The sequence below is a fragment of the Petaurus breviceps genome, unplaced genomic scaffold (assembly GCF_028583685.1).
Source record: "Petaurus breviceps papuanus isolate PSGF00001 unplaced genomic scaffold, PetGlider_PUasm1.0 90919, whole genome shotgun sequence".
NCBI classification, from domain to species: Eukaryota; Metazoa; Chordata; class Mammalia; order Diprotodontia; family Petauridae; genus Petaurus; species Petaurus breviceps.
This window is the reverse complement of record NW_027187378.1, coordinates 6,123,611-6,142,634: the sequence shown is the minus strand read 5'-3', so window position 1 is coordinate 6,142,634 and position 19,024 is coordinate 6,123,611. Positions and strand designations below refer to the sequence as shown.

General features: G+C 34.4%; 1 protein-coding gene and 1 non-coding gene across 3 annotated transcripts in view; one reads left to right on the top strand and one right to left on the bottom strand.

The window, feature by feature from the left end:
• Positions 1–19,024, bottom strand: part of MACROD2 (mono-ADP ribosylhydrolase 2) — a 2,250,628-nt gene that overhangs the window by 1,880,622 nt on the left and 350,982 nt on the right. The gene's annotated exons all lie outside the window — the stretch shown is intronic.
• Positions 16,484–16,590, top strand: LOC138152225 (U6 spliceosomal RNA). The gene has a single exon (XR_011166058.1). It is a non-coding gene; the product is annotated as a U6 spliceosomal RNA (small nuclear RNA).

The window sequence follows — 19,024 nt, the reverse complement described above, 5'->3', positions numbered from 1 at the left end:
AGCTCAAAAGTAAAATCATTATTTCAATTAAAATGTTTTTGAATGAAATGAAAATCAATTGCATTGTCATGAAATGCATTTATTATCAACAAGAATAAAACAATCCACAGTTGTCTTCATTAGCGGCATGGTTGACTAGGTTGTTTCCTCAGGTTCCCTAGGATAAATTATACTTTTGTTTGTATTTATTTTATAATTGGAATAAGTAATGTGGTATAAATGAAATATTAATGAATATAATAAGGGTCATCCATGCTATTACTTTCTCATTTATTATGTGGATTTGAATCACACTGTGTGGGTTTGGCACTCTTATCAACAGTTAAATATAAATTCAAATAAACTCTTTTCCCACATTATTTTGCTGCAGCACATGGTTAAAACAAGTGATGTGTAGCTTGAAAATGAATTAACCAGCTGATCACTGAGTTTCACACACTTGCATAAAATATACTTTCATGCAAAATAATTATGATTTTATGGAGCTTAATTAAAATTTTAGATGATTTAAGAAGTATCTTCAAAAGGGAAATATGCTGATGAAACATTTCAAATCAGAAAATGAACTGATCATGGTCTATGCTATGGTCCTCCTTGAATCCTCAGCAAAGAGAATACTTTCATTACTTTGCTATGACAGACACACCAACAATTTGGGTCATAATCACATCATTTCCTTAGATAAAATTTTGAAATATATGTTGTAGGATGACTTGGATTAATATATTTACTTCATAGCTGGTCATGCTGCTCTGGCTCAATGGAGAGGGACATATGTGCTCTGGAACCTTTTTAAAGAACATATCCAATCAGAGACTCATGGCTGCTTCTTTAGCTCCTTGGATAGGGGCTGGCAGGGTTGTAGGGACAGGGAAAAATGATTGATGACCAAAGAAGAAAAGTCAGCTACTCTTGGGCAATAAGGAGCAAAGAGAAATGGCTTCCATCCTCTGTTTCTAATGAATTCTTTGTTGGGACACGGATAATGTCAGCCTTACTTTGTACTTCCAAATAGGGGGAAAGGTTTTTCTCCATTCATCTTCCCCAGTAGAAGCTCTGGTGACTAGGAGCAGAAGGCATAAAACTGGTCAAAGCTGAGAATGGCCCTCAAATCCCTCTTATTCATTGTTTCTTAAGCACAGATGACTAATAGTAATCCTTAAATATGTCTATTTCCAGCTCTGGATATATACTCATGAATCTGAGAAATCAGAAGTTTCTGGATATTAATGGAAAATGGAAGATGATTCCTGTGATGGCAGTACTTCTCAGCATAGAACATGCTACTGGGGAAAAAAAACACCAAGAAGATGTTGCAACTGAAGAGGCTAAATCCCAATCCATGGGGACAACTAGATGGTGCAGTGAATAGAGCACTAGTCCTGCAGTCAGGAAGATCTGAGTAAAAAATTTGACCTCAGACATTTGACACTTACTAGCTGTGTGAACTTGAGCAAGTCACTTAACCCCAGTTGCCTTGCCCCCCCCCCCCCCCAAATCCCAATCCATGCCCTGGCTTGCCAGAAGAACCTGTGTTTGTGAGTTGTTCAAATAATACACATGTAAGGTGAATATAAAATATCTCTTCAGTAGTCCCACAAATTCTTTCACATTTTAATTATGTATATTAAGAGTCTTTTGTTTTTAAGTACTTTCTTTTTGTGGTATAGGAAATAACTGCCCTATACCTGATATATTCTTCTTTGTACAACCTTGGGCAAGTCATTTAAGTTCTGCCTTAATCAACTGCAGAAAGGAATGCTAAATCACTCTAGTATCTTTGCCAAGAAAACCCCATATGGGGTCAAAAAGAGTTGGACATGACTGAATGACTGAAAAACAAATGCTGAATAAATTTTCCAGAAGAGAATCTTTTAGCAGAGATGCTAGACATGTCATACCTAGGCTTTAGGAGATCCTTAGGACCAATAGGGATAGGGTGGGATAGCAAGTTAAAGAATATGAGAAAAAGCCTGAAACTCCTCTTTTAGGGGTGCTAACTTACTAAAAGCCTATTTCATAATTGCTATACATTAAAATATTAAATTGGAAGGCAGAAAGGTTGTTTCTAACTTCCTACAAACATTTAACACACAAACAAGTTACTTTTCTGGAAGCTAAAGTATTAATCCCATTGAGAAAAATAATATTATTCTTATACTAATTTTTAGAGGGAACTGAGGAATTTGCCATAGTAACATTGATATTTATCTAAAGAACTAGATTTAAAATAGGCTCCTTAACAATCACAAAGGTAGGAAAACTATTTAATCTTAAATACTTGGCTATATTTCAAAAATGTTATACTTTATGGATGTCATTTTATCTAGTAACTTGACTAATCTCATATCTCAACTGGGAAATTAGTATGGTGTCACAGTTTAACTTGGAAATGATCCATATGGCATTGCTGGACTGCATTTTAATAATGAAGCTGGGTGCCATTTCCTTTGCTTTAAAAGTCATACAAGACAACAATAATGATTGAAATTAGAAAATGGAGACATATATTATCCCCAGGATGAACTGTCATTGAGCAGGCTAACTAAGCTATGTAGTACTTCACTCAAGTTAATAACTTATGGTTAATCATTATAGTTATTATAGTAAATAAATAATAACAGCACACAAAACTCTTAATCACCAATGAAATTTCTCCAAATTTTCTAAGATATTACAGTGTGAGACTAGCTCCTGAATATCTTGAAAAATTCTTTTAACCATGGCCCAGGTTTTCAAATTCAATGCAGTACAGTAAAAATAGCATTGGACATAAATCCTAGCTCTTTTAATTAAGCCATTCATTCTTTCTTTTTTTTTTTTGTGGGGGAGGTCAAGAGGTGTGATTTCATTAGTAGCTCCTGATGAGCATCTCCTCATACAAATGTAGATTAGCAGATTCTCTTCAATTTATGAGAGAGATTTCTAGAACACAGATTAAATGGCTTGCCTAGGATCACAAAATGACTATGTGGCAAAAAGACTAAAAGCAAGGTCTTCCAAATTCCAAAGTCAATTCTATATTCATTATACCACAGCAAAGAAAATAAAAAATAACTGCCTTCAAGAAACTTACATTCTACTCTTGTACTTACTACATATTTGAAATTTATTTTCACCAACTATTATTAATGTCCCCTAATTTTTATTGAGTTCAGAAAGAAATGGTTCTGAAGCAAATCATTATCCTGCTATGGTCCTTTTAAATTTATAAATCTATAGAATATTGCAAAGGTGGAAAAATGACAATTTTGCAAGTGAATAATATTGTTAGGATGTAGAATGATCTTCACGCTCACTAAAGCATCTTTAAGACAATCCAGAAGCAAATACAATTAGAGAGAGAAGATATATCTTGTCCTCTTCCCACACAATTTTAATTTCTTCTGTTAAGTCTCGATATTTTAAAAGCTTTACCTTACATGCAGTTTGGAGACTGAGTATTCAGTACAGTCATATCTCTTAAAAATGCTGTCCTTAAATTTTTTTGAATCAGTGCATGTCTGGTTGGTTTTGGTAACATTTATATCTTTACTGATGTTCCAGTTATAGTATTGAAAAGTAGAAGGATTTAATAGGATTGGTAATAAAATTCATGGAGGAATCCAAGAGAATCTACATATGCTTCTGCTCTTTAGCTCTCTGTAACAATTTCAGGTTGCTCTTCTACATCTCCATGGATCTTTGATGTCTCTCATCAGGGCAAGGGTGCTGTTTCAATGTGGCAAGTTCCTCAGCTTCCAGTATAAATCAGCTTCAAAATAAGATTTTCTTGAACAAATAGAATCATTTCTTTAATAGATTCATTCTTCAATGTTGGTTTTTTTTTTGTTGTTGTTGTTGTTTTAGTAGGGAGTATTGTTTGTTGTACTCAGACCATCATTAAGATCACCTTATTAAGAGGCAGTCACTCATTCTGAGTCCAATGGCACAGTTTCCCATGCAACTCATTTCATACTTCATAAAAGGTTCACCAGGTATGGCTATATTTTCCCATTTAGTTTATCATCTTGTTACTGGCTCCTTACTTTCTTTGACTAATACTTGTGCTTTCAGAGACCTATGACAGCTATTCTGTCCTCTGGGACAACTTGCATGGAGATGATTGAAGACACAGAGCAAATTGAAAGTGAAAAACCATATTGATGGTAAATAACTGGAATCTATAAGCACTATGTTATAATAAAGAAAAAATAGGACAATTCTTGCCTTCATTGACAAACTAAAAGAAGTGACAAAATATACATGAGAAGATGTTAAGAAATCATACATGCAATAAAAAGAAATCATTCATGCAAGTCAATGAAGTACAAACTGATGTGTTGAGGAGATACAGTATAAAAAAATGTTGTCAGCCAGATTTTGTTTTGTTTTGTTTTGTTATTCCTGAGATTTAAGATGTATTATTACAAAGGAAATGGATGGAAATTTTCACAAAGAACATTCTAGATAAGTGAATGCTACATACAGAGCTATGGGGGGAAGGATGGTTTAACATAACTTTGGGAAACATTAGGAAGTTGCAGAATAATCAGAAATGAGAGAAAATAAATTGGTGAAATGAGTATGATGATAGGAGAATGCAACCTATAAAAAGGACTCCACATCTCACTCTTCTTAATCATCTTTTCCCAACCTATTCTGAAAAATTTACAAGTATAAGATGGGGGGAAGCTAAAATAAAGGCAAAGCAAGATAACACAAAAATTGATTTGGTACCAAACTCACATACCATTTTGTTGGATAAAAAAAATGGTTTAAAAATGAATATTATAAGGTACTGAAATAAATGGGTTTTAGTCATTTCTGATCATGCCTTAATTTCCTAGTAGTTTTCTAACCAACAAAAAAAATTAGATTATGTTTATATTGTGAGGACTGATCGAGCATGTTAAGTAGAAAGAGGAGAATTTGCCCAGAAATGAAGCAACCTTAAGGGTGTAATTGTAAGGGAAACTGAAGATCTTCCCTGCCCCTTGGTGGGCCTTAAGTGGAACCCAACAAGAAGGGCTTGATTGGGATGAGGCTTGTTTTTCAGGAAGGCCCACAGCTTTTGTCACTTTGTAATTAAGCAGTGGGTCACAAAGGTTGTGGTGTCCTCTGACCTTGAAGAAGGGTATATATACTCTGAGGTGAGGTTTTGCTTTGTGGCTCACTTCTGGGAAGAGTTGTGTGATTTGGCCTGATGAGACTCTCGGTAGCCATTGAGCCCCCCAGCTTTGAAAACCCAGATGTTGGTGCTTCTCTCTCTGGTAATTATGTATGTATGTAATGGTCAGACAGTTAGAAGCCCTTTCTATTGGTCTGTTGAATTGTGTTATTTTCTCTATATGCATTTTTTTGTCTGCTTGTAATTTCTGTTTGTATTTTCTGAAGTTCATAGTGTTGACTTTTTCCCCTGAGCTAAGTGAATGTTTTATATGTATGTATGTACATATGCATGCATGCATGTGTATGTATATGTATACAAACATGTATATATGTACATGCACATACATGTATATACACATATACACATACATATTTATTTATTTTATATGTTTCATTAAAGATTGTTGACCCTGCTAAAGTTGCTTTCCTTTAGTAAAGTAGATCAAAGAACTTGTGCTAACAGCTATCCTGGGTATGTTAGGGTACTTGCCGTTATAAAGATTAAAAACTAAAGGGAGAAATCTACTTTTTTTAAGTTAAATTCTCAAATAATAGAAGATGTTTAAAATAAAAATGTATTTATTTTCTTTTGGGGTTAAGTAACTTGCCCAAGGTTACATGGCTAGTTTTTTGTGTGTGGGGGTGTTAAATGTCTGAGGCTGGATTTGAACTCAGGTCCTCCTGACTCTGGGGCTGGCGCTCTACTCACTGCACCACCTAGCCACCCCATGTGTTTATTTTCTTGATGGAAGGTTGTAATGCAATGCCAAAAGAAGGCAACTTCCCAGGTTCAAAATACCAGCATAGGTGCTCTCTATTTTATTCAGTGACAAACCAAGAACAGAGAAGATCAAAACGTGACATCATTCAAAATACAGCATTTACTAAGTGTGATTAAATAATCTCCAAGTACTACCCCACCCCAGGATCTTCCAATCATTCAATCAATTACAAAGTCCCTGTTCTAAATACTACTCCATCCCTAGGCTATACCTTAATTAAGTCCACCACAAAACCCCTCTTCTCAAATGGAGATTAGTTTCCAAACATAGGTAAAGTACCTTCATTTGTCAATCACAGAGCACAATAAGGTCAAAAGTTCCCCACCCTTGGATCACAATTGAATCTACCCCAGAGTTACATCAAGTTTAAACACAGCACTTAATACCCAAATGGAGGTCTTTTCTTCATCTTGACATGAGGCAAGTTCTCAGCAATCTTAGTTCCTGGGGAGACAAGGCTTAGCAAAGCCACAAGATACATTGCCAGTCCCTTCATGAATTTATCCTCTGTCTGTAGAACAGTCCTAGAATCCCTGAACACATTAGCAAAGCCCTCTCCCAGGATTTCTGTAAACATACAACAAGAAAATCCTTCTTCAGGGCTTCTGAACCAACAGAAAGGCTCCCAGACCCCTGCAACAACAGCACTGTCCCTCACCAGTGGACAGTATTCACTCTGTCTGCAGGACAGTCTCCAGACCCCTGCAACAACAGTACTGTCCCTCACCAGTGGACAGTATTCACTCTCTGTCTGCAGGACAGTCGCAGGCCTTCTTAGCAAACAGCCAGGTTCCAGGACTTCTTCAACAAAAGGACAGTCTTTCACCAGTGGACAAATCTGGCAAAATAACATCAAAACAGACAGACAAAGTACCAGCAAAACAGCCATGTCTCCTCAGTCCTTGGCAGCTCAGGGGGCAGGTCTCAAAAGTCCAGGGCAATTCAAAGCGGCCACCAGCAATTCTCTTAAGTCTCTCCCTCTCCACGAGGTGCTGCTTCCAAAAAAATCTTCCGCCTCTCTCTTGACTCTCCAAATCTACATCACCAGCTCCTCCCACTTCAGGACTTTCTTTTCACTTCAACAAGCCCATCCCACAGGTGGGATTAACAAACTCTGGGTTTTAATACAATCAATTTGAAAACCAAGCCAATACAGGGGAATCTTTAATTGCCATTACTATCACAAAGGTATTATGGGTCCCTAGGTTAAATCTTCTGACAGAATGTCTGTGTGACCAAAGACAAGTTGTTTAACCTCCCTATGCCTTGGTTTTCTTTATATATGAAAAGTGGTAATGGGGTTAGATTATTGGCTTCTGAATTCTAGATTCATGATCCTGTGGTTGTTTTTTTTAATTTCAAAATAAATCCAAATACAGAAGAACATTAATGAACATAGAGTTTTTAAACTGTTAATTTCATATTTTTAAGTCATTAGATTTATTTTAAAACCAAGACTCCTGCCACAATTTATGGGTAATTGTAAAAATTAATGAATAAAACCAAAATATGCCTGTCCTGAAAATTTAAATATCTAGAAATCTATATATTATCTATATCTATATCTATATATGTGTTATCTATAATTTTTTTGTTACATATGGATCTCCTATAAAAATATCAATGTTTAAAAGAACTATGTATTTCTACCTCATTATTACACCTTTAACTTTACAAACCATTATTACAAATAAAGCTATAAAGAGGAAAAGATAATTGTATAATGAATTTCTCTTATCATTTTAAATCCTCAGGGAACTATATTCATGGATTGGAAAAATGTTGTCCTGTTAAACAACATATGACTATATCAATTCTGTAGACTGCTTTATAAAATGCTAATGAATCTTCTTCATGTAAGAATATTCAGGAAAAATCTGAATTTCCCTTTCCATTTTATTACATTCCATGCTATGTTAGTTGTTAACTTTTTCTTTTTTAACCCTGGAACTTAACAAAATAAGATGGCAGCTTTTTCTGGATAGAAGTTATTCAGTTTCAACCCAATGAAGATAGAATGTTTAAATTCTGATTATCACATAATTTGCTCCTTGTGAGCCATTTCCTTTCCAAAATCTTTCACAAATTTTCCCTTTTTCCTGAATTTAAGAAGGAAATAGAGTTTCCCTTTTATCATTCTTCTTTCTAGGTATGCAAAATAGTCAAAACACTGAAACTGAATTTAATTCTCTTAGTAAAATTCCTCCAAAACATCTTTATAGATTAGTATCATTATAAATCATAGAAATAGTTAATGTTTGCAAATAAGTTTATATATTTAACATAATTTGATACTCACAACATGGTGAAGTAGGTTCTATTATTTCCCATTTTACATATGCTGAAACTGAGACACCATAAGGGTAAATGATTTGCCCACAGTCACTAGTAATAAGTATCAGGCAGAATTTGAACCTTGTCCCATACGGCCTCCTATCAATATCACAATCACAAAGTTGCTTAGCCAATTAAAATTTCCTTCAGAAAATTCTGACCAAGGTCACACAGTTAATAAATATTCAAGTCATAATTCAAACTTGGTTGTACAGAGTCTAAGTTTTACTCACTTATGGTAGAGCTTATTGTCACATTTGTATATCTATTACTATTTACAGTAATTGAACCCCACACACAATGATGATCTCCCTCAATAGAGATATAATTTCCATGAGGACAGCTTTCTTTGTAAAAAGGAATCACAGTATGAACTCAACATGGTGCTAACTGACTAAAAGCCTATTTCATAATTGCTACTTTACAGCCATAGCCTTTTGGGAAATTTAAAGGTAATACTATCTGATCTCATTGTAATTAATATTAAAATATGCAATATCCCTTCACACAAGTACTCACACACATACCAAAACTTCACCTTCCCATACTCACACAGGGGACATTAACTCAATTAGAGAGCACAAGGTCATATTCTCCCCAGTCCATGTTACAGAATGGTCATAAATGAAGTGCATCAAACCTTTAAGAATACTAAGGGATTATGCATGCTGTGCAGCATTAGCTGAAATCAGTTTCTCAATCAAGGTAAAACAGCTGAAAGGACCTTGTTAGATAGAAGAGCTAAGGCAGAGTGAAGTGTACTTATCACCACAGAGTTGACTGGAGATGTCATATCCAAGGTGGTCTGACTGATTTCTAACATCTGGCTTTTCACACACAAAACAATGCCACCCCCTCAGCTTGTATACATGTGACAATCATCATTTACATAGATAAAATACTCCTAAATTACAACTTCTCTAGTATATATCTTTTTAAACCTTGATCATGACAGAAAGCCATGGTTCTCTAAAAGTTATTCAACTAATACTCTGAATTTCCTTAGGTGAGATACTGTACCTAGTCATTTTTACTCATAACTAATAGCCAACGTATTCTGTTCCAAGTTTGATTTACTGTCTCACAGCACTCTGTTCTTTGAAGGAAGAATAATATTTCTTCCTTGTTTTGCAGTCATGTCATAAGAATACATGAGAACTTTAGGAGAAATACAACTGTGTTCAAAGTCACCATGGTATGGTGAAAAGGACAGGAGACAAAGGTTGTAATCCTATCTACCATAAATGGACCTTTGGAAAGTTGTTTATCTACTCCAGGTCTTAATTTTCTCAACTTTAAAATAAGGAGAACTGGACTAGGGGAAATCTTAGATCCCTTCAGCTTTGATTCCTCTCCACTTGTTTCAATTCTATGGAATCACCACAGTGAAATTGTTTTTAAAACATATGGAAATTACTATAAAGTCCATTAATTCATATGCCTCTAACTCAGAATTTGCAATAATTCTGATATGGTATTTCTAATTTTTATTACCCCAATATTACTTGAGTCCCACTTAGAGCCTAGTTTATAGATAGCATTTTAAAGTAATATTTCATTTATAATCATATCTATGTATATACATGGGTATTTAGAAAAAGTTTCTCCCCAACCGTTTCTTTAGAATAGACCTCAATAACTATTGAGGCTCTAGATTATACTTTTAAATGACATTTAACTCTTTTGAATTTCCTATTAATGCTTGGTAACTAAATTTAGTGATTGATGATACCTTGTATGGCACTTGAAAAGCACATAGCATATACTCTGTTAATTTAATGTAAATATCTGAAAGCCATATAAGGTTACTTTGCCTTGTATTCCAAGAATGGTAAAGAATCCATAAACCTATTCTGGTGCCAATTTTAATTACAAATAATACTATCTTTCTAAGGATTTGCTTTTTCATTAAACAATTTAATATGATAAAGTAGAAAATAACAGTTAATTTATTCAATGTACTTTGTTCTCAAAGGTAGTCATAATTTTTTAAAAATAGAAAACACATGAAATTATCAATCTTCCTTCTACCATAGAATCCAAGTACTAAGAAAAGTTTCTGAAATATTAACAATATAGGAAATACTAGTCTTTTGGACTTCTGCTGATGGAACAATTAGATATTTAGTAAATATTACTACTCATCGGTCTTATTTTTTGATGTTAATAGCACTAGTGCCACATATCAAATTAGAACACCAAGAACTAATATGAATACATTATCAAGATATTGCAGTCTGGCCTAAATAGGATTAGCTATTATACTTCTATTAACCCACTTTTGGTATTTCTTTCCATCTGTACTTCAACACATTAGGTAATGAGTTCTGTCAATTTAGAAAATGGATTTTTAACACTTCCTCCTAAATCACATTTGAGATTATGGACTAAACTGCCTAACATGAAGTTATTATTTTATAAACATTTTCATAAAAATGCTGGTCCAAAAGTCTGTTCATCACTAAGGCAAAAATTATGATGCAGCTACAAATAAGAAAACAGAATTATTACCTCTTACCAAGTTTTATGGGATACTTACACAAGACTATATCACATTACAAATGGGCTACATCCACCAATCTCCAGCAGTTCTGAATGATTTCTATCGCAAAGGGAACATTATACAATCTGCCAAAATCTGCTTTTTCAACCATTTGGTATTTCATTGCTTTTAATACTGAAGATCTGATACTGAAGAATCAAGTCCCCTTTTAAAAAAGCTACAAGGAGTTTGGATTTAACTATGTACTTTCAGCTCTACCACATGACAGTATAGCATTCCAAAGAAGACCTGCCATCTTTGTTTACAGGCATGTTTCCCAAACTTTAGATCTTCCCATGTCATAATGAACTACTCAATTATGGAAAACTTTTATATGTTTACAATCTAGGACAGTAATCAGGCAAGCAGAGCCCAAAGAAACATGGGTGAGTATGTGGATGAGTGTGTGTATGTGTATGTGTGTACTATTATATCATATATAGTACCATATTACATTTATCATGTTTTAATACATATGTACACATATAAGTATATACATATAAAAATATATACACATTTACATATATATGAGAATACTATTTTGTGTGTTGGGGTAGAAGAAGGGTAAGGGGATGGGCTTCATGAGAAATTTCTACAAATTTGAGAAAGTAACCCATTCCTGAACCTGTAGCAATGGAGAAATGTTGTTCTTTTTTTTTTTTAATGAATATCAACACTGGGAATACTTCAACACTTCCAACACTACAAAAGTGACTCCAAGGACAGTTTTATTTTTGTCTAAGAAGTTTCAACTTCACAGTAATCAGGAAATTTAATGACTACAATAGCATTTATGTAATGCTTTAAGGTCTGCAAAGAGCATTAAATATGTTATTTCATTTGATCCTCACAACAACACTGTGAGGTAGGTGCTAGATATAACAAATATTCACTAAAAACTAGCATGTTCCAAGAACAGTGCACAAATTCATTGCAAAAGTCCAACAAGTAGTTGGCAATACAGGATTGGAACATGTTTTGTGACAGTCAAATAGCAAAGCTTTAGAAGAAAAAAAAACTCAAATTCTGAGAATCACATATCTTTGAGACATCGTAGAAAGGTTCAATGTGTTCATTTCAGTGTGTTAATTCTATCTTACTATGTCCTTTCCTTGGGCCTTACATTTTATATTTTAGCCCATGGGAAAGTTTATGTTAATGTCATCACCTCTAATTTAATGTATTATTGATTTGAGATTCAAGGGTTATTAAATTTCTAATGTCAGGTATTATGTTCAGGCAGTTCACTGATGGTATAAGATCTTTGGTGGTTCTGGCCCTTGAAAAGCAATTTTACAATGATTACTATTAAAATATTACTGTAACAATAAACCAGTTACATTGGTTACAGTTCTAAAACTTGTGAAGCATGGCTTCATTTCCAACAAGTCATATGCATTCTGCTACAATGGATTTTATAATGGATATGTTTTACTTTTTTTTGTTTCCTTCCACTAATTTTACACAAGAAGAAAGATATGCCTAAAATAAATAGCTAAAAATGCACCCAATATGGCAACAACAAAAGATTTCTACATGCAATTAATTAGTCTTTAGTGTATAAATCTACCTTAATAAAACAACATAAAGATTTTCAGGATGTTCAAATATATTTCATTAAAACACACACACACACACAGAGGAATACCAGCATTCGTTTGCTTTTGTCCTGTACCAAGCTTTATAATTTGGAAGAAAAGGAGGTGGACCAAGAGGAGCTATTGTTTTCACAAAACTCAGACTGACTACCTTTTCTTTCCCTCTTTTCCACTGTAAAAGAACAGATTATGATAATTGCTTAGGTAAGGGTGGAGATGATTGTGTAAATCAACAAAACAGTGCACTCTATCCCATCTAAGGAAATTGACAAGATGCCCCCTTTATCAGGTGAGAATATAACTGGATTGAATTAATCAGCCAGAGGTGTGAACTAGTTATTAACAAGGCCTGGACAACACTCAACTAAGTAAAACAGGAAATCTAGTTTGGAGTGGTCAAGGGACTTAGTTATACCCTTTGAGTCTTTTAAAAAAGCTTCTGAGGGATGGCTAGGTGGCTCAATGAATAGAGCACCAGCCCTGGAGTCAGGAGAACTTGAGTTCAAATGAGTCCTCAGACCTTGGGCAAGTCACTTAACCCCAATTGCCCTGCCCTCCCCCCTCCAAAAAGCAAAAAAAAAAAAGCTGCTGAGAATTTGGTGATAGAAGCCTCCAGTCAAGTCCCTATGAAGGAATCCCTTGGGGTTGGGGAGGGAAGGAGAGGAGAATACCTTGATCTTTTCTCCTGTCCAAATGTGATCTAAATTTTGTGAATTTCAGAGGACCAGAGAATACTGACTTTTCAACTCAGCAGCATCCTCAGAACAACATTGGACAGCACAATAGACTGAAAACAATAAGGAAAAGTAGGTTCAAGTATATAGAGTCTAGCAGAAAATCTATAGCACACTTAAGGGGAATGTGTTGAGGATTCTAGCACTTCTAGGAAATATGAATCATACCCTTTGTGTTCTAAGCTGGAACCCACTTTCCTCTGAATTTTATGTGTACTTGTGGGATAATGTGTCTCAGACTGTTTTGGGGAGGGAGGGTAGATTAGAGGGCTGTTTTATACTATCTGTGTCATAATACCTATTTCAAAAAGTTAATTTGGTCCCACTGATATATCAATTAATAATCACAGTATGATTACAAAAATACTCCTGTATCTTTGGGCATTCATGAGTTATATAGCAAAAGAAAGACAACTCCTTCAACTTCTCAGGGTTAACTCTAGAGTCCTGAGAGCACTTTACTGTTCTGTTTACAATTCAACTGTTCTATTAGTGCAAATGAGGTTTGGTTCTACCCTAAAGCAACTGCTATTCATCTATCTATCTATCTATCTATCTATCTATCTATCTATCTATCTATCTATCTATCTATCTCTGTATATCTATATATCTCTGTATACATGTATTACATGAATAGATGTGTATTGATCTACCTATTTATGCAAAGGATTTTTATTTACAAAGCACTACAATTCCTCTAATATTCAACCATTACTACGTCTGACTCATAGGCTAGCCTGGTTAAAAAAAAAAAAAGCAGTATGAAGTTTTTAAAGGAGGGCAAAGTGAATGTAAAAGATATTCCATACATCATATTCTTGAACTTTACTATTTAAAATACTCCACAGAGAAGTCAGAGATTTTCAACCTGAAAGAGAACTTAAGAGGTTCCTTATTCCAGGAAAAATATATATTATCATCCCAATTTGAAAGATGAAGCAACTAAGGCTAGAGATTAAGTTCACAAAATGGAACTCATGGAATCTTACAGCTGGAAGGGGTCTCAAAAGACATTTTGATTAACAAATAAGGAAAGAAAGGCCCAAGGAAAGGAAGTTACTTGCATGAAATAATATAATGGGTTAGTACTGAAGGCAAGACTCAAAGTTAGATCTTCTAGCTCTTACTTCAGTCATCTTTCCACTAAACCACACTGCCTTTCTCCACTTAATGGTTATCTTAGTTTTTTTTTTTTTATTCTTGAGCAACAATCTGATAAGCATATAATTTTTAAAAGCTAGGGAAGACTAATAGACTGATATTTTTTTTCAAGTTAATGCTAGGTCCAGGAATTTTCAGTTATATAAAAGAAACCCATTTGTTCTCTCAGTAAAGGTAATATTCCATTTATGGCATCCAAAGCGCTTCAGGGGATATGATTTCCAAAACTGTGAAACCAAAGGACATGCTACCTACAAATAAGAAAATAGGATCTGCCAACAGTTATGGCCTATAATAGAAAATCTGGAGGGGGTTGCTAGCTTTCTTACAATGGCATGACTGAGAATGAATAAAAATCTGTATTTGATTTATTAGCATAATAGTTTTGGAAAGATCTCTTTCCAGGAAGACCTAAATCTTCATCTGGAAAAAGAGGTGGCTAGATGAAATGATCTCAAAGGCCCATTCCAGCTCTCCCAATCTATGATCAAAATCAACTAGTCAAGTAAGCAGTTCCAAAAAATGTTAACATTGGCCTAGTCACTTCTTAGTCATGTTCTGACATAACAAAAGGAATGACTTCCATATTGCAGATCCATGTCACAAAACACACATGACTAAAATCTGCATACTCTTCTTTTTTTGCCTATTAGTATTATTATTATTTGCTTTTTGAAGGGGAAGGAAGGGCAGTTGGGGTTAAATGACTTGTCCAAGGTCACACAGCTAGTAAATGTCAAATGTCTGAGGCTGGATTTGAACTCAGGTCCTCTTGACTCCAAGGCCAGTGCTCCATTTACTGCGCCACCTGTGCATATTAGCTGCCCCTTTGCATATTATTCTTAACTGTCATATTTTAGTTTAAATGAATATGTACACTATTCAAGGCAAGAGTATGTTGCTTATTATGGAGACATTAATGTGAATAGGTAGTAAATTTTCTTGTGGGAAGCTATTCAATAGTCACAATTATGTCAATACCTTTTTTTTAAGTCAATATCTTTTTTTTTTTACCATTTTCTTATTTTAGGTTGATATTCCAGTTTATTCCAAATTAAGTCGTAGGAAGGTCTACTTCAAATGAAGGAATAGAATATTCATCCAAAGAAAACAAAAATTTGATAACTTTGGTAAAATGCAAAAGGAACATATCAGTATCTATTTTTAAGTAGTAGGGTTTTTTTTTATACCAGTCTGCTTATGGTTAAGAGTTTGTATCAAGTCAAGCTTTAGGTGAAAGAGAATTTTTTCAGGCTGCCAAAAGTATAAACCCCTGATTTATAATTGAAGTACTAAAGAAACACTAACTAGAGGGTGTTGCTGTAATTTTAGAAATCCATCACATCTCTCACATCATTTTTTCTCAGAGAATGTTAAATATTATTGTTCAATGTATTTTTCAATATCCTCAAACCTTTTTGGAAATCCTGCCCTGGGCTTGACAGAGATTGACAAGTCTTCAAGGTGGGTTCCTAACAGAACCAAATAGAATATGGGATTCAATCTCAAATAAAGGCTAGATTCAATCTAAAAGGTTGTATTATTTCTGGGCTATGGAAAACCCATGCTGAAATCAGAAATTTAAATTTGTACAACAAAGCCTTAAATGGTGGGTTTTGCTGAAGAGCCTAAATGAGTTTTGCTCTTCAAATAAAAATTCAAAAACAGAGCTGGCATAGGTGATCATAGGATCAGAAATGTAAAGCTAAAAGGGAATTAGAAATGTAGTTTAACCCTTTCATTCTACAAATGAGAAAACTGAGGTTTAGAGAGGGTAAAGAATTTGCCCAGGATCACATAGCTGATCCTCAGCAAATGGTAGCAACCATTTTTCCTGTAATTAACCTATGTGAAAAGCAATGGAATACATAATGGAAAACACTGAGAATGATATGCAACACCTTGTTTCCATTTCAAACTTTGGATTAGTTGACTGGGTTGGAAGAAACAGTAAACTGTCATCAGCTTATGTCTTCCCAAGGGTTTTTGAAAGATGATTGATAAGATGATGATTTCATCTAATTTTTTAAAGCATATTTAATCTTCATGACACTCCTAAACTTGGCAAAGCTTTAATTTAGACCTATATGTCAATTCAGAATTCTAAAAATTAAAGAAAACATTTTTTGCATCATTTTGTTAATTATTAAATTAAACAACTGAGCTAAAAAGAACAATTCAGTGCTCCTTTCGGCAGCACATATACTAACATTGGAATGATACAAAGAAGATTAGCATGGCCCCTTTGCAAGGACGACAAGAAAATTTGTGAAGCATTCCATATTTTTTTTATGGAAAGGGGAAGACTTTAAGACCAAATGCAAATTAGAGGGCATTATTAAATAAAAAATGGATAATTCTGATTACATGAAATTGAAAAGCTTCTGTACAAACAAAGCCAATGTAACCAAGATGAAGAGGGAAGTGGAAAATTGGGAAAAAATTTTGACAACCAATGTCTCTCATAAAGGCCTCATTTCTAAAATATACAGAGAACTAAGTCAAATCTATAAGAATACAAGTCATTCCCCAATTGATAAATGGTCAAAGGATATGAACAGGCAGTTTTCAGAGGAAGAAATTAAAGATGTCTATAAGCATATGAAAAAATGCTCTAAATCACTATTCATTAGAGAAATGCACATCAAAATAACTCTGAGGTACCACATCTCACCAGTCAGATTGGCTAAAATGACAAAACAGGAAAATGACAAATGCTGGGGAGGATGTGGACAAATTGGAACACTAATGCATTGTTGGTGGAGTTATCAACTGATTCATCCATTCTGTAGAACAATCTGGAACTATGCCCAAAGGGCTATAAGTAATTTCATACCCTTTGACCCAGCAATACCACTTCTAGGGCTGTATCCCAAAGAGATCATAGAAGTAGGAGGAAGAACCGTATGTACAAAAATATTTATAGCAGCTCTTTTTGTGGTGGCAAAGAATTGGAAATTAACGGGATGCCCATCAACTGGGAATGGCTAAACAAGAAGTGCTATATCAATGTAATGGAATACTATCATTCTATAAGAAACGAGGAGCAGATGGACTTCATATTTACCTGGAGAGGTTTATACAAACTGATGCTGAGTGAGCAGAGAAGAACCAGGAGAAATTTGTACACAATTACAGATACAATGTATGTGTGATGACCAACTTTGATAGACTGGACTCTTCTCAGCTATGCAGGATTATAAGTCAACTCCAAAAGACTCATGATGTAGGGAGATGTCTACATTCAGAAAAAGAACTAGAAAGAAAAGAGTTTGAATGCATATTGAAGCTCTCTTTTCCTTGAATAGTCTTGTTTCCTTTTTCCCATTGTTCATTCCATCTGATATAATCCTTCTTTATAACCTGACTAATGTCTAATGTGAAAGTATTTGCTGATCCTATACTTGATTGTATGCCGCCATGAGGAGGGGGGGGGGGGGAAGGAGAGGGAAGGGGGGAAATGTGAAACTCAAGGAATTGTGGAATTGAATCTTGTAAACTAAAAGTAAACAAACAAATTAATATGGACCAAAAAAATTTTTTAAAAGAACAATTCATCCAAACCTCTAATTTTATAGGTTTGGAAATTGAAGCTCAGAGAGGGTATTTGACTTCCCAAGGTCAAAAGAATATTAAATATGAAAGTCACATATGACTTCTGATCTGGTGGTCTGTCTCCTATACCAAACCAGCTTTTCTATATTGTTGTGTGTTCCCTTTGAGGTAATAAAAGTTAATAGACATCAAACTATAAAATTTCAAACAAGGAAAGCAAAGAAATAGAAGGAATAAAAGAAAAATATTAAAAGTCATGAATTCATTTTAATGAAGTAGAGGACTTTCAAGAATTATTGATGAAAAAACCAGAGTTGAATAGAAAATTTGGCTTTCAAATACAAGAAGCAAGAGAAGCACGAGAAGGTAAACAGGGAAAATAAATCATAAGGAACTTATTAAAATTTATTATTTACATTCCTATATGGTAAAACGATAATTGTAACTCATGAGACTTTTCTCAGTATGAGGATAATCAAAGGGAATATATATGTATATATATATATATGTATACATATATATGTTTATATAGGAGGGTATATGTGCATATAAATATATATATGAGTGTATATATGTGTACATGTATACATAGACAGAGGGCATAGGATCAGTTGAATAGGAAGGGATGATATCTAAAAAATAGAATTAAGGGGTGAGAAAGGAATATAATGAGAGGAGATAGGGAGAGATAGAATAGGGTAAAATACCTCATATAAAAAGAGGCAAGAGAAAACTGTTACAATGGAGGGGAAGAACAGGAAGGCAAAAGTGAATGGGTCAACCTTACTCTCACTTAATTTGGCTTAAGGAGGGAATAACATACACACCAAATTGGGTATCTTACCCTACAGGAAAGTAGAGGGGAAGGGTATAAGAGGGGGGATGACAGAAGGGAAGGCAGATTGGGGGGAAGGGTAATAGGAGAACACACTTTTAAAAAGGGACAGGGTCAAAGTAGAAAATAGAATAAGTGGGAGGCAGGATAGGACGGAAGGAAATATAGTCATTCTTTCACAATATATCTACTATAGAAAAGTTTTGCATAACTACACATGTATAACCTATATTGAATTGCTTTTCCTCCCAGTATGGGTGGGTGACAAGGGAAGAAGAAAAGAATCTGGAAATCAAATGTTAAAAAAAATTTTTTTTTTTACATGCAACTGG